A 16,634-nucleotide genomic window follows, 5' to 3' on the forward strand; every position below is an offset into this window, starting at 1 on the left:
AACGGTATTGTCTATTAAAACTGATTACTTCTGACTTGGAAGAGGATAAGAATATAGACCAGTGTATTATTTTTGTCTTATTGGTGCTTACTTCCAAGTCCAATAAGGCACTGTAAGAAATGTACAAGTAGCTAACAAACCAAAAATAATATCTGACCAAACCATCGATATGGATAACTCAGGACAAACAATTCAATTTAAAATGGCGCGTCTAGCTAAACAGGTAAGAAATACAAATTTCATAATGCATAATCTTGATGCGCAATATTACATTGTTAGGGTAGAGAACTATCATGTTACATCGGTGTGAGCTTCCGAAAAGAAGGAACAATGAAGATCTCCACAAACTTGACATCTCAACACTTCAAAGGAAAACAAGACACCCAATACAATGTCATGAAACCAAGGTAAGTCAGTTTCTGAATAGAAAAATAATTAAAACCTAAATAATAATTTGGTTTTAAACTAAAGCTTACCATGATCTTAGTCAAGAACATCAAGTTGATAAAACAACTACTTACAAACAGGGCAGGACTAATCCTCTAATTTTATTGTGGATGAAATAAATGCTCGTTGATAGTACTGTCATCAACTGAAACAACTCCTGAAGGTCCCTTTTTGCCATCTTCGAGCTTTCTGTCCCCATATTGTCCATATTCTGTATAGCTTTAAACTGATTGTTTTTACACACAAATGAGGACAACACGTTTTGCCTGATAAAACAGATCAAACCAAGTTGTAACTGAATTTGTAATCGTGAAAAAACATGAAGAATTAGGGGGAAGAGTGTCAGCTTGACATGAACATGGAGTCGATAGATGCCTGATGCAACAGATCAAGCTAAAAAAGGCTTTGAGAACCAATCTATAGTATTGACCTTGCATAGTATGTAATTTGTTTTTGATATCATAAAGCAAAAAATACATACATACATGTACATTATCGCCGTTCTCCTACTCGTCCTCCTGATTTCTTCTCCTCACATACCTGAATGATGCTGAGTCGAAGCGAGTATGCTGTCTTGGACAACAGCGTGCCTGAGACACAGATTTAGTCGGCCTGCATGCGGCAAGCATGCTGACAAGCTGCCCTGAGCGGCGTCGCCCGAGGTAAGATCGTGCAAGGTCCCTGTTCTTGAGGATCAAGACTGGGGGAGACCTAACGATAAGGACAATAGATTGCAACTGGCTAGCCTCCACCTTTTCCCAATTTCCGATATCCGATCCTATGCTCCGCATCCTCTCATCTCCTATTCCACCAACATGGACATCAGATCGAGTAAGTGGATCAATCAAAAATAGGGGAGGCGTGGAAGGGGGAGGGACACATACCTTGATGATGACATCAATACCACTATTACACCCACAGCCCCTGCTGCTATATATACTGGACCAATTACTAGAGTTCGCGCATTCCAATTAAATTACCAGGTACTTCCGTTTCTTGGTAACGATTCTAATATTCATGAGAATATGATGCTGCCTAAATTGGATACATTTGTTTTGCTCACAAATGACGGGCCTGGCTTGATGAACATTGGAGCAAGAACAAGCATGGAGATGATGGCATGCGCAAGGGGAACAAGAACGGAGTTACAACTCATGATTTCAGGACGTTGAGACCACCATAATGAGTGCATGAAGCCTTGGACGAAATATACAAGATGCTACTTCATAATTTTCGTCCAGAGGCTATTCTAGGTGCTGTGTCACCTTATTATTGGGCCAGGCCCATGTATTTTCGAAATACTTGATTATAGGCTGTTTGTAGAGTCCGTATGTGTGGGGAAGCAAGAGTTAGGGTTAGTTTCGGACCCCTCCCTCAAGGGCCACAAAATTCACCCCTCTTCCTCCATATATACAACCCTTAGGGCGTCGTTTAGACTTTGGGTTTTGTTTAGATTAAAAGTTCGCCATAGCTACAACTTCGTGTACTTTGTTTGTGTTCAACGACCAGACCAAGACATCACAGAACCCCATCTTGATCAATAAAGCTTTCATCTTATATTCGCAATATCCAAATTGCAATCTCAGTTTCTTGCTTGTTCTTCGTTTGCTCGCAGGAAATAGACCCTCGTGGTCAGGTTGATCGTGCTCCGGCGTGGTCAATAACCTCTCGGAGTTGGTTTAGCGATTCCTAAGGCGCGACGTCCTCGCACGTACGTAGTCGGATTGTTAAAGTCTACTCCTCCGAAACGACAATCACCATCTCATCAAAAGACGGGACACCTTTACCTCTATCAAGTGGTATCAGATTTTTAGGTTGGTGAGATTTTATAGTTTTTCGTAGTTTAGATCGAGTCTGTTCTTCATACCTACAGTCCACGAAAAAGCCAAAAAAAATTAGGATTAGTTCATCATATCCAAACCAATCTGAACCATTGCATAATCTTTTCTGAATTTGCGGTTGCTTCATCGTGTCAAGTTGCCGGTCTTAGCGTCTAGTTCTTTAGAGTTTCGAGTTCTGTTCACAAGTCATCACGCCGCCGCTGCACCATCATCATCGCCCTGCCATATACCACCACCGCTTATCCGCTACTTCTCTGAGTCCATATACCACCACCGATCAGAGTCCATATACCACCACCGCTTAGCTGCCACTTCTCTGAGTCCATATACTACCACCGATCAGAGTCCATATACCACCACCAATCCGAGTCCATATACCACCACTGATCCAAGTCCAAATACCACCACCAATCCGAGTCCACATATACCACCGTCATATACCATCACCAGTGCGAGCTCCACCAGATTCATCTCTGCCACCAGTCCTATTCTGAGTCCAGTATTTGTTTCTTTATCTTCGAGTTCCAGAGCACGCGATACTACAAGTCATGAACAAGTCGGATTCCCCAACTTCCGTGCTACCCATACAAGAAAAATAGTTCCAGTTTCAAAAAAAAGAGAAAATAGTTCAAGTTTGAAAAATTCTGGCTAGGCAGTTTTTAGGCCATTTGTAGACTTTTTCGAAAAGAAATTGTTGCGGAGCAAAAAAAAAGAGGGGAAAAAGTGCAAAAAAAAGTGAAAAAAAGAGAACTTTTTTTCAGAGTATGCTCCTCCCTTGATTACGTGCTGCGTCGTAATTTTGTTAGTGTTCTAGGCTCGCGTCTCTAGCACGGTCTAGCCTAGGACCAGCACAGTACCGCCGTTGAGCGTTTATTGAACTTTGCATCTCTTAATTGATTATTGCTGACCCTTTTTGCTATCATATTATAAGTCTTCCCAGCTCCACATACATCTACGTCGTACATTCGACTCTCCCTGGTAATCTCTCTATCCAAGCTTTAAGAGTTTTGACTAGAACGGTTGCCGATCACCACCTGCTACTGGGTAAGAACTGGTAAGAATTTGAGATTCGCTTGACGGATTTGTGACACCCCACCACCACCATTTTCCAGTAGTATGTAGGATCATATTCTTGTCTCTTTCTATTGTTGCTAACTATGGCAGGACCACAAGCCGACGAGATTGACTGGCAGAACATGACGAACAAGGAGCTTCATGATAAGTTTCATCAAATGTTGGGTCAACAGGTGGAAGACGTGATGGCCAGCTTTGGAAAGGCAATGGAGAAGATGGATGACATGAGAAGACAATTGACACCAAGTTTGACGCCAAGTTCGATGAATTACTCAAATGTCTCCCACCACCAATTTCATGCCGTGATATAGTAGGGCGAGCACATCGTATTCCTATTGAGCTAGGACAAAATTCTGGTGCCGCTGCTACTGCTGTTGATGCTTCTGTAGCTCCTGCTGCTCCTGCAGAGGTGGAGGACTCTTACGAGGATGAGGTTGATCAAAATCAGAACTATGTGCAGCCACCAGCACCACCACCAGCAGGTCGACCTTAGGTATATATTCGTAACGGTAGGCCTGCACCACCACCTCAGGTACAAGATTATGACCATATTCCTAAACTGAAATTGAATATTCCACCGTTTGAGGGTAGATACATTCCTGATGTATATCTTACTTGGGAGTAGAAACTGAACAACGTTTTACATGTTTACAATATCCCGAGGAGAGACGGGTTGCTGCTGCTGTTTGTGCTTTCACTAGTTTTGCATGTGTATGGTGGTCTGAACATTGTAGATTATATCCTGTTCCAGCTACTTGGGTTGCTTTGAAAACTGCTATGCGTACTCGTTGGGTTCCACCATATTATCAACGTGAATTACTTCAAAAACTGTAGCGTTTAAGACAAGGGAAAAATTCTATAGAAGAATACTATCAGGAATTACAAATTGGCATGATTAGATGTGGTATTGTTGAGGAGAATGAAGCTATGCTTGCACATTTTATGGGTGGATTAAATAGAGAGATTCAAACCATTCTAGAGTATAAGGAGTATACTAATATCGCTCGTTTATTCCACCTTGCTTGTAAAGCTGAACATGAAGTGCAGGATCAATATGCATTGGCACGAACTACCTTTTCTGCAGGTCGACCTTCATCATGGACACCGCGTGCATCTTCTACTTCCACTGCACCAGCACCTCCATCAGGTGCCACCTACAGCCGTGATACAAAAAAGCAGGCACAACCACCACTATCTGCCAAGAGCACACCTGCCGGACCTGCACAGATCTCTTCTTCTTCCATGGCATCAACAGGGCACACAAGTGATATTATTTGTCGTCATTGTAAGGGAAGAGGACATTATGCGTGAGAATACAAATCTCAGCATGTGATGATTGCTACCGAGGATGGTGGGTATGAATCCTCTAGTGACTATGATGAGGAGACTTTGGCTCTTATTACAAGTGAAGAACATGGTGGAGATGATTCTGAACATGAGACGCAATATATGGCTCCTGAAGATGCTGACATGTATGAATGTTTAGTTGCTCAGCATGTTTTGAGTGTGCAGGTCACACAAGCTGAGCAAAATCAGAGGCATAATTTGTTCCATACAAAGGGAGTTGTGAAGGAACGTTCTGTTCGCATCATCATTGATGGAGGGAGCTGCAACAACTTGGCTAGCATGGAGATGGTGGAGAAGTTATCTCTCACCACAAGACCACATCCACATCCTTACTATATCCAATGGTTCAATAACAGCGGCAAGGTTAAGGTAACGCGTGCTGTTCGTGTGCATTTTAGTATCTCTACATATGCTGATTATGTTGATTGTGATGTGGTACCCATGCAAGCATGTTCCTTATTACTTGGTTGACCATGGCAATTTGATAAAAAAATTGTACACCATGGTAGAAACAATCAGTATACTCTTGTTCATAAGGATAAAAATATTACTTTGCTTCCTATGACTCCTGTTTTTAAAGATGATATTAACAGAGCTAATAAAGCAAAACATGACAAAAATAAGAGTGAAAATCAGATTCTGGCAAAAGATTTTGAGAAACAAATGCATCCTAATAATAAACCATCTAGTGTTGCTTCTGAAATTAAATTGAAAAGTGCATGTTTATTTGCCACCAAATCTGATATTGATGAGCTAGATTTCAGCAAATCTGTTTGCTATGCTTTTGTGTGCAAAGAGGCATTATTTTCATTCGAGGACGTGCCTTACTCTTGTCCTCCTACTGTTACTAACATTTTGCAGGAGTTCGCTGACGTCTTTCCACAAGATGTGCCACTGGGATTACTGCCTATTCAAGGGATTGAGCATCAGATTGACTTAATTCCCGGTGCTTCACTGCCAAACCGTGCGCCATACTGTAGCAATCCAGAGGAGACGAAGGAGATTATGCGTCAAGTACAGGAGCTTCTCGACAAAGGTTATATACGCGAATCCCTTAGTCCATGTGTTGTTCCTATTATTCTAGTACCAAAAAAGGATGGTATATCACGTATGTGTGTTGATTGTAGAGGCATTAATAATATTACTATTCGTTATCGTCATCCTATTCCTAGGCTAGATGATATGCTTGATGAATTGAGTGGCTCTACAATATTCTCCAAAGTTGATTTGCATAGTTGATACCATCAAATTCATATGAAATTGGGGGATGAATGGAAAACAACATTTAAAACTAAGTTTGGATTATATGAGTGGTTAGTCATGCCTTTTGGGTTAACTAATGCACCTAGTACTTTCATGAGATTAATGAACAAAGTTTTACGTGCTTTCATTGGACGATTTGTGGTAGTCTATTTTGATGATATACTGATTTATAGTAGATCTTTGGAGGAACATTTGGAACATTTACATGCTATTTTTATTGCTCTACGTGATGCACGTTTGTTTGGTAACCTTGGGAAGTGCACCTTTTGCACCGACTGAGTATCTTTTCTTGGCTATGTTGTTACTCCACAGGGAATTGAAGTTGATAAAGCCAAGATTGAAGCTATTGAGAGTTGGCCGCAGCCCAAAACGGTCACACAAGTGAGGAGTTTTCCTGGCCTTGATGGGCGTTTTGTGAGAGATTTCAGCACCATTTCTGCACCTCTCAATGAGCTTACAAAGAAAGATGTGCCTTTTGTTTGGGGTACCGCACATGAAGAAGCCTTCATGGTATTGAAAGATAAGTTGACACATGCTCCTTTACTCTAACTTCCTGATTTTAATATGACTTTTGAGCTTGAATGTGATGCTAGTGGAATTGGATTAGGAGGTGTGTTATTACAAGATGGCAAACCTGTTGCATACTTTTCTGAAAAATTGAGTGGGCCTAGTCTGAATTATTCTACTTATGATAAAGAATTATATGCTCTTGTTCGTACTTTAGAAACATGGCAGCATTATTTATGGCCCAAAGAGTTTGTTATACATTTTGATCATCAATCTTTGAAACATATTAAAAGTCAAGCCAAACTGAATTGTAGACATGCTAAATGGGTTTAATTCATTGAGACTTTCCCTTATGTCATTAAACACAAGAAGGGTAAAGAAAATGTTATTGCTGATGCATTGTCTCATCGCTATACTATGATTTCACAACTTGACTTCAAAATATTTGGTTTGGAGACCATCAAAGATCAATATGTGCATGATGCTAATTTTAAAGATGTATTGCAGAATTGTAAAGAAGGAAGAACATGGAACAAGTTCATCGTTAATGATGGATTTGTGTTTCGTGCTAACAAGCTATGCATTCCAGGTAGCTCTATTCGTCTTTTGTTGTTGCAGGAGGCGCATGGAGGAGGATTAATGGGACACTTTGGCATGAAGAAGACAGAGGATATACTTGCTACACATTTCTTTTGGCCAAAGATGAGACGAGATGTTGAGCATTTTGTTGCTCGGTGCACTAATGTCAAAAAGCTAAGTCACGACTCAATCCTCATGGTTTATATATGCCTTTGCCTGTACCTAGTGTTCCTTGGGATTATATATCGATGGACTTTGTTTGAGGTTTACCTCGAACAAAGAAGGGGAGGGGTAGCATATTTGTTGTCGTGGATAGATTCTCAAAATTGGCACACTTTATATCATGTCATAAAAGCGATGATTCTGTTAATGTTGTTGATTTGTTCTTTCGTGAAATTATTCGCTTGCATGGTGAAAGAGTTAGTTATCGACTAGAGGGGGGTGAATGGGCGATTTTATGTAAGTCTTCAAAACATGGGAGTTTCAAAGACAAACAATAGAAATGACACTATTTGAATGCAGCGGAAGGTAGACTACACTAGGCAAGCCATAATCAAGTATTCAATGAAGTGAAAGCATGAAGACTATTAGCATCTAGGTAGTAAGGATTAGGATGGAAGATAGTATGAAGCTAATCAGAACAAGTAGGCACACAGTGAAGTCAAATAGATAATGCAAGCAGGCAATGACTTCACGAAGACAAATAGTAAGTAAAGAGAAGTGAGAGATAGAACCAGTAGCTTGGAGAGGATAGGGATTTGTTCGACCAGTTCCAGTTGCTGTGACAACTGTACGTCTGGTTAGAGAGGCTGAGATTCAACTCAGAAGACCGTGTCTTCACCTTATTCCCCTTGAGCTAAGGACACTTAGTCCCCGCCCAATTACTCTGGTAAGTCTTCAAGGTAGACTTCCAAACCTTCACAGACTTCGTTCACCGACAATCCACAATGACTCTTGGATGCTCAGAACAAGACGCCTAACCGGCTGGAGGATTCACAGTCCTCAAGTGTAACAAGTCTTCAGATCACGCGGACAGAAAGACTTCAGTGATGCCAAACACTCTTTGGGCTCTGGGTGGTTTGGGCTTTGTCCTCGCAAGGATTCTCTCTCAAATGCTTCAGAGGTGGGTTGCTCTCAAACGACAAAAGCCGTGCACTAACTCAGAGGAGCCACCAATTTATGGTGTAGGGGTGGGCTATTTATAGCCACTGGGCAACCTGACCTGATTTGTCCGAAATGACCCTGGGTCACTAAGGAACTGACACGTGTCCCAACGGTCAGATTTCAAACACACGCGGTAGCTTGACTTAGGCTACAAGTAAAGCTGACTCATCCGACTCTGGATAAGATTTTCTCTCATTGTCTTTACTCGAAGAAATAGGATTTGGTTGAGCATCACTTCAGTCACTCTGACTTTGTTCACTTGGACCCCACTTAACAGTGCGGTGGTTCCTATGACTCAACAAAGAAGAAAAGGAAACAATGAAACAACTAAGTCTTCGCACTCCATAGTCTTCACGCGATGTCTTCTCATGTCATAGTCTTCAACGTGAATAGCTTCACAGACCACCATTATCTTCAATGTCTTCACACATTTTTAGGGGTCATGTCTGGTAGGTAAACCGAATCAATGAGGGACTACTACTTGTGTTATCCTCCAATTCTCACAAACACATTAGTCCCTCAACCAGGTTTGTCATCAATACTCCAAAACCAACTAGGGGTGGCACTAGATGCACTTACAATCTCCCCCTTTTTGGTGATTGACGACAAACTGGTTGAAGTTTTCAACGGGGATAAAAGTATGTGAAATTGTAAAGGATTAAGACATTGTCTTCATAGGTGGCAAAAAGGCTCCCCCTAAAGATGTGCATATAATTGTTTTGCGTTGGAATGCAAATGCACATGGCAGGTTGTACTTGTGGAGATCCTCTTCACCTTATGAAGACAATACATCATGCATGAACAGATATAACAAGAATAATGACATGCATAATGAAAAATGGACGTCTGCAAAATGACTTCATGCGGGATTTATCATCGCACATGCGGAATTTATCGTCGCATCACAGAATAACAGAAAAAAGTAGCAGACAACCATCAAGTTTAAGTGTTACAACTCAAGGAACCAAATGTATCAAAAGCGAGAGTTGTAAACACTAGGCAAAAGTATAGAAACCACCCATATGGACCCGCTTGAAGACTATCAACATGTGCTTCTCCCCCCTTTTGTCAGTAAGGACCAAAAAGGTTTGAAGACATAGTCTCTACTCGTTCCCATAAGGAGTAGGTGAGGCAGCAGGGTTGTCGTTGAGGTTTGGTGGTGTAGACAAACTTGGTGCAGTGTTGATACGCGCCGAAGTTGGAGGTGGTGAAGTATCATCATCAGCATCATCAAGAACTCTGGCATTAACAGTTGCCGCAGAGGAGGAGTACTCATAATCTTCGAGTGATGGAGTCTGGTGCAAGACAACATTCTTGGGAGGAGTGGTGTCGAACTTGAATCTCTCTTTGAAGCCATCGTCTTGAAGATCAACTTCAGCACTGAGCAATGTCAAACTCTTCAAAGACCGCCGACAGGTTTCATGAGTGACAAAGGCATTCTTGGTGGCAAGGTTGCGAATGTGATTAATATCCACGAAGAGGCTTTGCATCTGACGCTAGCCAGTAATGATGCTTATCATGTTTTTGATGCAAGGCCACGAGAAGCTCTCGGTCATTGAGCACATGAGATCTCTTCCAAGGCCTTGGAGCAATAGTGCTTTCAGTGGCTTCAGTATGGGCACGACGAGTATTGCCAGCCAGCAGATAAACACGAGTAGCAGCATGAACTCCTTCAACATGCTGAGAGAAACTCTGATGATCGACATTGTGAAGATAAATTGCCTCCTTGGTAGGCTCTAGGTATATGGCTTCGACGGACATATCAACCTCTGGCAAGAATATGAGATGGTTGTGAGCAGAGGGCTGATTGTCAACAGAAGAATGAAGCTTGATCAGACGCATAACCCATGGAGCATAGAATTTCAGACCAAATATGTCGAAGCCAGATGCAGCAAATTGGCGAATGAAGAAATCCTGAGCATTGAAGCTGATGCCATTGAGATTATAGAAGACCAATGTCTTCATTGCGCCTTCAAGATTTGCTGAGGAAGAATGTCCTTTGATGGGCCATAGAGTTCGCCTGATAATGTGATAGATGGTGCGGGGCAGATACTCTAGGTCTTCAACAAAGAATTCCTTGGGATATTCAGCATCCTCCGGTAGTGGCTTCATTATACTCAGCATTTGGCTTATATTGGGCTCAGGCTTATGGAAGATGCTTTCCAATGCATTGTGGTGATGCTGACAACCAGGTTCATATAGTTCACCTGGAGTGGACATGCCCGTAAGCTCAATGAGATCAAGAGCTTTGGTTTCATGGTGTACATTGCCTGTCATCCACTCAAGGACCCATGTCTTCAGATCCCTGTTGTAGCCGCGAATGTGGAGAGTTGCATAGAATTGCAGTAGAAGATCTTCATTCCAATGCTCTTTATTTGTCACAAACTGGAGAAGGCCTGCATCTCTGAAACAGTCGAGGGCTTCTTGTAAGCAAGGCAGGCCAGCAATGGGTTCGCAGTCCAGACGCATATGGGGAAATATGCGCCCTTGATTGTATAGGACACAGGAGTAATAGCTGCGCTGCTGATAACTCCAGAACCGATCAAATGATATCCTTGGCTTGGAATATGGGTTCTTGGCGCTATCAAAGAAAGTATTGTGTGCAATGAAGCCATTGACATTGAATGATGGTGCAGATGCAGTACCTGGAAACCTTGGCAGCCGTGGTTTTGGCTTCTGAACCTGTGGCCTGTGCTCCACATGGTAATCAAACTAAGGTCCGGGAGCAGGCGGAGGAATCAGAATTGGCCATCTGACAGTGACAAGCTTGCCTTGAAAAAATGCTTGCTCAATAGTGTGTGGCCTTGGTGGCGGTACAGGAGCAGTGGCATTAGCAAGGGCGTCAGGCTGCACATTTGGTGCAGGTGCATCATTGGCTTCATGCACGGTGTTCATGGCAGGCACCAAGTTATCTTCAGCCATGACAACGTCATTGGCGTTAGTAGGGTTATTGGTGGCCGCCTCAGGATTTTCAACCTCCACTTGAGTAGCTGGAGGGTCGGGCACAGACATGTTCTCCTCGAGAACATCTTCTTGGTTGGTTGGGGGTGTGGCAACACGTTCTTATTCTTGATGGGGTTCTTGATTTTCATCGGTTGATGCAGCTGGTATGTCTTTAGCAGCATTGGCTTTAAACGCAGAGACATTCGCAGTAGGACTGGCTTCAAGAAACACTAGCTGTGCTGCCACGTTGGGTTGCACTTGTCCTTCTGGAACGCTCGATGGAGCGACTTGTGGCCTTGGTCCTTTGCGAAGCCTGCGAAATGCGGGCGACGCCTTTGGAGTAGGAGTGGGATGGACTACATAGTCATCATCATCATCAAGCACCGAATAGGTGACTTGAGGAGGGGGAGTTTGCGGTGAGTCTTGACTTGGTGTAGCTGGTTGGGGGCGATCAGCCCATGAGGCATCCTAAGAGATTGGCGTTAAAGGATGACCAATACTGATGAGTTCGCTGTTCGTGAGAACAGGCGATGATACCGTTTGGTGCTCGATTTGAGGAAGGACTTCATCATCAACTACATTGTCTTGGGGACCAATGTCTTCAGCCATGATGGGGTCAACAACTGGAACTTCTTCAGCTTCAGGAGCCTCTGTGGAAGCAGGCTCATGAACTATCAACTGACGCTCTTGGTGTTCGGATGCATGACGAGCGAAAGAGAGGGGCTCGACAATGAGGGGCTCTGTGGGAGCAGCCCGATTTTTCTTCTTGGTCTTTCTTTTCTTGGTGGGTGGGGCATCGATAGTGGTGTTCTTGAGTTTGTGCTTTTTGGCTTCGGCTTCAGCTACCCTGGTTTTCTTCTATTCTGAAGCCACTGTGGGGACCTTAGGCTTTGAGCCTGTCATACTGGCAGGGAAGAGAATGTGAGGCTCTTCCCGCCTTGGTGCTTCAGCTTGGGCCACAGCAGGCTTCTTCTTCTTGGCAGCCAGCTTGGGGTCTATGCCAGTACGCCCAAGTGCCTTGAGCTTCTCAGCTTCATTGTAAGCTTGAACACACATGGCTGCTAGATTCTTCATTCGCTCGTGTGAACCTTTGGCTTATTCGTGCTTCTTGCGAAATGCCTCCTTGAGGTCATGCAGCATCAGCTTGAAGTTTTGAACATCAGCCACACTGAGCTTGGCCACGTGCTTCTTGAACTGGTCTTTCTCATAGTCATTTTGTTCTTCAGTTCAACAATTCTCTGAGCCAGCGCCAGCTCAGGAGCAATGGCGCGCTGGAAGGCGACGCTGATGCCAATTGGGAGATGAAGATCATCAAAGTTGAGATTTGGGTTGTCAAACCACTCATCAATGAAGTTATCCAGAATGTTCACATCGAAGAGGGGCAAATCATTGAAGATCTTCACCTCTTGCTTGCTCTTAATTAGCTGCTCAAGAGCATCGTCACCGGCTGCCATTTTGGACCTGGGAGGAAGATTTTTGTATAGTATATCTCCCCAGGGTCGCTTGATGGCATTCTTCTCGGCATACTCAGAAGTGAAAAATCTATATTTGAACCATTCCTCTGCCCAATATCTTTGAATCCTTTGGATTCGATTCTTACGTTCACCATAGGTTTCTTCGGGGTCTGTCTTGTACAGTTTGTGCAGATCTGGTGGCAAATCTTTGGATGTATTTCCTCGGTGTTGTCTACCACCCTTTCTTGCTGACTTCTCAGTAGCCATGAAGCTTAACCTGAAAGGCTTCAGAACTAGCAAAGGCTTCCGACGGCTGGTCAGACAAGAACTGGCTTCAGGAGAATTTATGTGACTCTGTAAGAATTCTGCAAATGAATGCAGACTATGAGAACCAAGGGATTCTCCCACGGACATGTACCTGTGACAACATTAGAGGTGCGAGGGAAGGGGAAGAGGTCATATGCATTCTCAGAAGATTTTAAAGATAAATCAGTTTGAAGACATTGACCTCATAACGCAAAGACATTCACTTATTTGTTGTGAGTTGGTTCCAGATTTGTACGAATCCAAGAATAAGTACAAGTGAGGAATCTAACTTGTAGAGAAGCATTAGTGAACAGACTAGGCATAATATGAGATGCAGAACGGGATAGATTCAACTTTGGAAGTATAGAAACCACTTTTGGTAAAGAAGGATGAATCTATCAGATCAAAAAGACGGTAAAAAGTAGGTTTTAATTACCACACGAAGAACTGCTAGACAGAGCGAAATTGGAGGCCGAGCAGTTCGATCTCCCATTCCCTAACTTGGCGATGGAAGACACCTGCGGCGGCGGCGGAGAAGACGAGGTCCGCGGCCGGCGTGAGGATGGCGTCGGTGAGGTCGCGGCAGCTAAGTGCTTCGTCGTCGGCGTCGTCGAGAGCTAGCGGTGGCGCTAGGGTTTGCGGGAGGTGGTGAGGTGGAAGAAGGATTTTGATCGTGATGTGATGGGTATTTATAAGGAAAGGGACGGCACAGTGCAATTACGCAGGTGCCCCTGGCAGTTCACATCTGAAGGGCACGTGGCAAGCATGCAACACCTTGGAAGTTGTTCCATGTTCCCACGCACGCCTGGATTGTCGGGGCGGTCGTTCCGAATTCTCCGGCTTTCAGGCAATAAGGATATAGCATTAAAAACAGATATAAATGTTCGTTAGATTGACAAGGTTTCAATGAAGACAATCGACAGTTTTCAATAGAATGCATATGATTTGGACGGATAGAGTTGAGGTAGAAGCATAGATAGGTTTGGGTCCGATCACATTCACTTAGATCAAAAGATTCAACAAGAAATCATAGCTATAAGTGAATGCTGTAGAGGACAGAACACAAATATGTATATAACCAGTATGAGACCAAATCAACAGGATGAAGATAAATATGAACATAAGTCAAGTATGAAGGAAAATCAAATACGAAAACTTTGCAATCATAATGCTAAGGGAAACACTTCAAACAAAAGTTTGGTGGTGGCGTTACCCACCATATAGGAAGTATTAGACCCAGACACGGCGCACAATTATCGTGGCGCTCTGAAGTCAAATTCCGCATTAATGTATTCACACTTAGAGTGTATGTCTTCATTGATTGAAGATATACATTACTTCATGTGTTGCACATCTAAGTCATCAAAATGCATAAGTGTTAGGATGTGTGTCCAATCACAGGACATTTGAGGATTCCAAGATATTTAGCTCACACCTCAACTTGCAAAACCTTTTCTCATCCAAGGGCTTTGTGAAGATATCAGCCAATTGCTCTTCTATGTTGACGTGAATGATATCAATATCTTCCTTCATGACATGATCTCTGAGAAAGTGATGACGAATTTCAATGTGCTTTGTCTTCAAGTGCTGAACTGGGTTGTTGGCAATCTTGATGGCGCTTTCATTATCGCAGTAGAGTGGCACATTCTTCAGGTGGATGCCATAGTCCTTGAAAGTTTGCTTCATCCAGAGAAGCCGAGCACAACAAGATCCAGCAGCAATGTATTTGGATTCAACAGTGGAGAGAGATACACAGTTCTGCTTCTTTGAAGACCAACAACAAGAGATCGTCCCAGAAAGTGACATGTGCCTTATGTGGACTTGCGATCAACCTTGTCACCAGCATAATCAGTATCTGAGAATCCAACTAGATCAAACTCTGAGCTCTTTGGATACCATAATCCTAGTGTTGGGGTGTAAGCCAAATATCGAAGAATTCGCTTCTCAGCTAAGTGATGCGATTCCTTTGGTGCCGCTTGGAATCGGGCACACATGCAAACACTAAGCATTATATCTGGCCTAGATGCACATAAATAAAGTAAAGAACCAATCATAGAGCGGTATACCTTTTGATCAAACTCTTTACCATTGGCGTCGGGACCCAGATGACTTTTGGTTGGCATTGGCGTCGTGTACCCTTTGCAGTCTTGCATTCCAAACTTCTTCAGGCAATCTTTGAGATATTTTTCTTGAGATATGAAGATGTCGTTGCGTTACTGACAGATTTGGAGACCCAGGAAGAATTTCAGCTCGCCCATCATGGACATCTGATATTGCTCTTGCATCATGTGACCAAACTCATCACTGTATTTCTTGTTGGTGCAACCGAAGATAATGTCATCCACATAGATTTGGCACACAAATAGTTTACCATCATATGTCTTCGTGAAGAGTGTAGGATCTAGTGAACCAGGTTTTAAGCCTTTGCTCTTCAGGAAGTCTTTGATGTGTCATACCAAGCACGAGTGGCTTGTTTGAGGCCATACAATGCCTTGTTGATCTTGTATACCATATCAGGATGTTTTGGATCTTCAAAGCCAGGAGGTTGTGCAACATATACTTCTTCTTCAATATTTCCATTGAGAAAGGCACTCTTCACATCCATTTGATACAGAAGGATGTTGTGATGATTTGCATAGGCTAGCAGTATGCGAATGGCTTCAAGCCTAGCCACCAGAGCAAATGTTTCATCAAAGTCAATCCCTTCCACTTGAGTGTATCCTTGAGCAACTAGACGAGCCTTGTTTCTGACAACTTGACCATGCTCATCTTGCTTGTTGCGATATATCCATTTGGTGCCAATGATATTGTGCTTACGAGGATCAGGACGCTTGACCAATTCCCACACATTGTTCAGCTCGAACTGATGAAGCTCTTCTTGCATGGCTTGAATCCATTCAGGTTCCATGAAGGCTTCAACAACTTTCTTAGGTTCAGAGATTGAGACGAATGCAAAATGCCCACAACAATTTGTTAGCTGTGTTGCTCTTTGAGTAGCTCTTGAACGAGTGAGTGGACCAGGTGCATTGATGCTGTCGATTATCTTCTCAATCTGTACTTCATTTGCAACACGAGGATGAACAAGACGAGCTCTTGCCGATCAATGTCATCATTTGGGGGATTGTCTTTAGGCCGAGCATTATCTTCAGGTTGATTAGGAGCAGAAATGATAAGTTCCTCTTCAGTCTGAGCCTCAGAAGGTATGATCTCTCCAATTCCCATTTGCTTGCTTGATTCACTAGGAGGTACTTCATCTAGCACATTTGGCAGGTGCTCTCTTTGCAAGCCGTTAGTCTCATTGAACCGCACATCCACAGTTTCAACCACTTTATAGTGAAAGAGGTTGAAGACTCTGTAGGAGTGCGAATCCTTTTCGTAACCAAGAATAAAACCTTCATGTGCTTTCGGTGCAAATTTTGAAGTGTGATGTGGATCCTTGATCTAGCACTTAGCACCAAATACTCTAAAGTAGCTTACATTTGGCTTCTTACTAGTTAGGAGTTCATAGGATGTTTTCTTCAGAAGCTTGTGAAGATAATCACGGTTGATGACGTGGCATGCAGTATCAATGGCTTTAGGCCAGAACTTCCGTGGAGTCTTGTACTCATCGAGCATCGTTCGGGCCATCTCAATAAGGGTTCTGTTCTTGCGCTCCATGATGCCATTCTGCTGAGGTGTGTACGGAGCAGAGAACTCATGAGTGATACCC

Source organism: Triticum aestivum, chromosome 3B (assembly GCF_018294505.1).
Source record: "Triticum aestivum cultivar Chinese Spring chromosome 3B, IWGSC CS RefSeq v2.1, whole genome shotgun sequence".
Lineage (NCBI taxonomy): Eukaryota > Viridiplantae > Streptophyta > Magnoliopsida > Poales > Poaceae > Triticum > Triticum aestivum.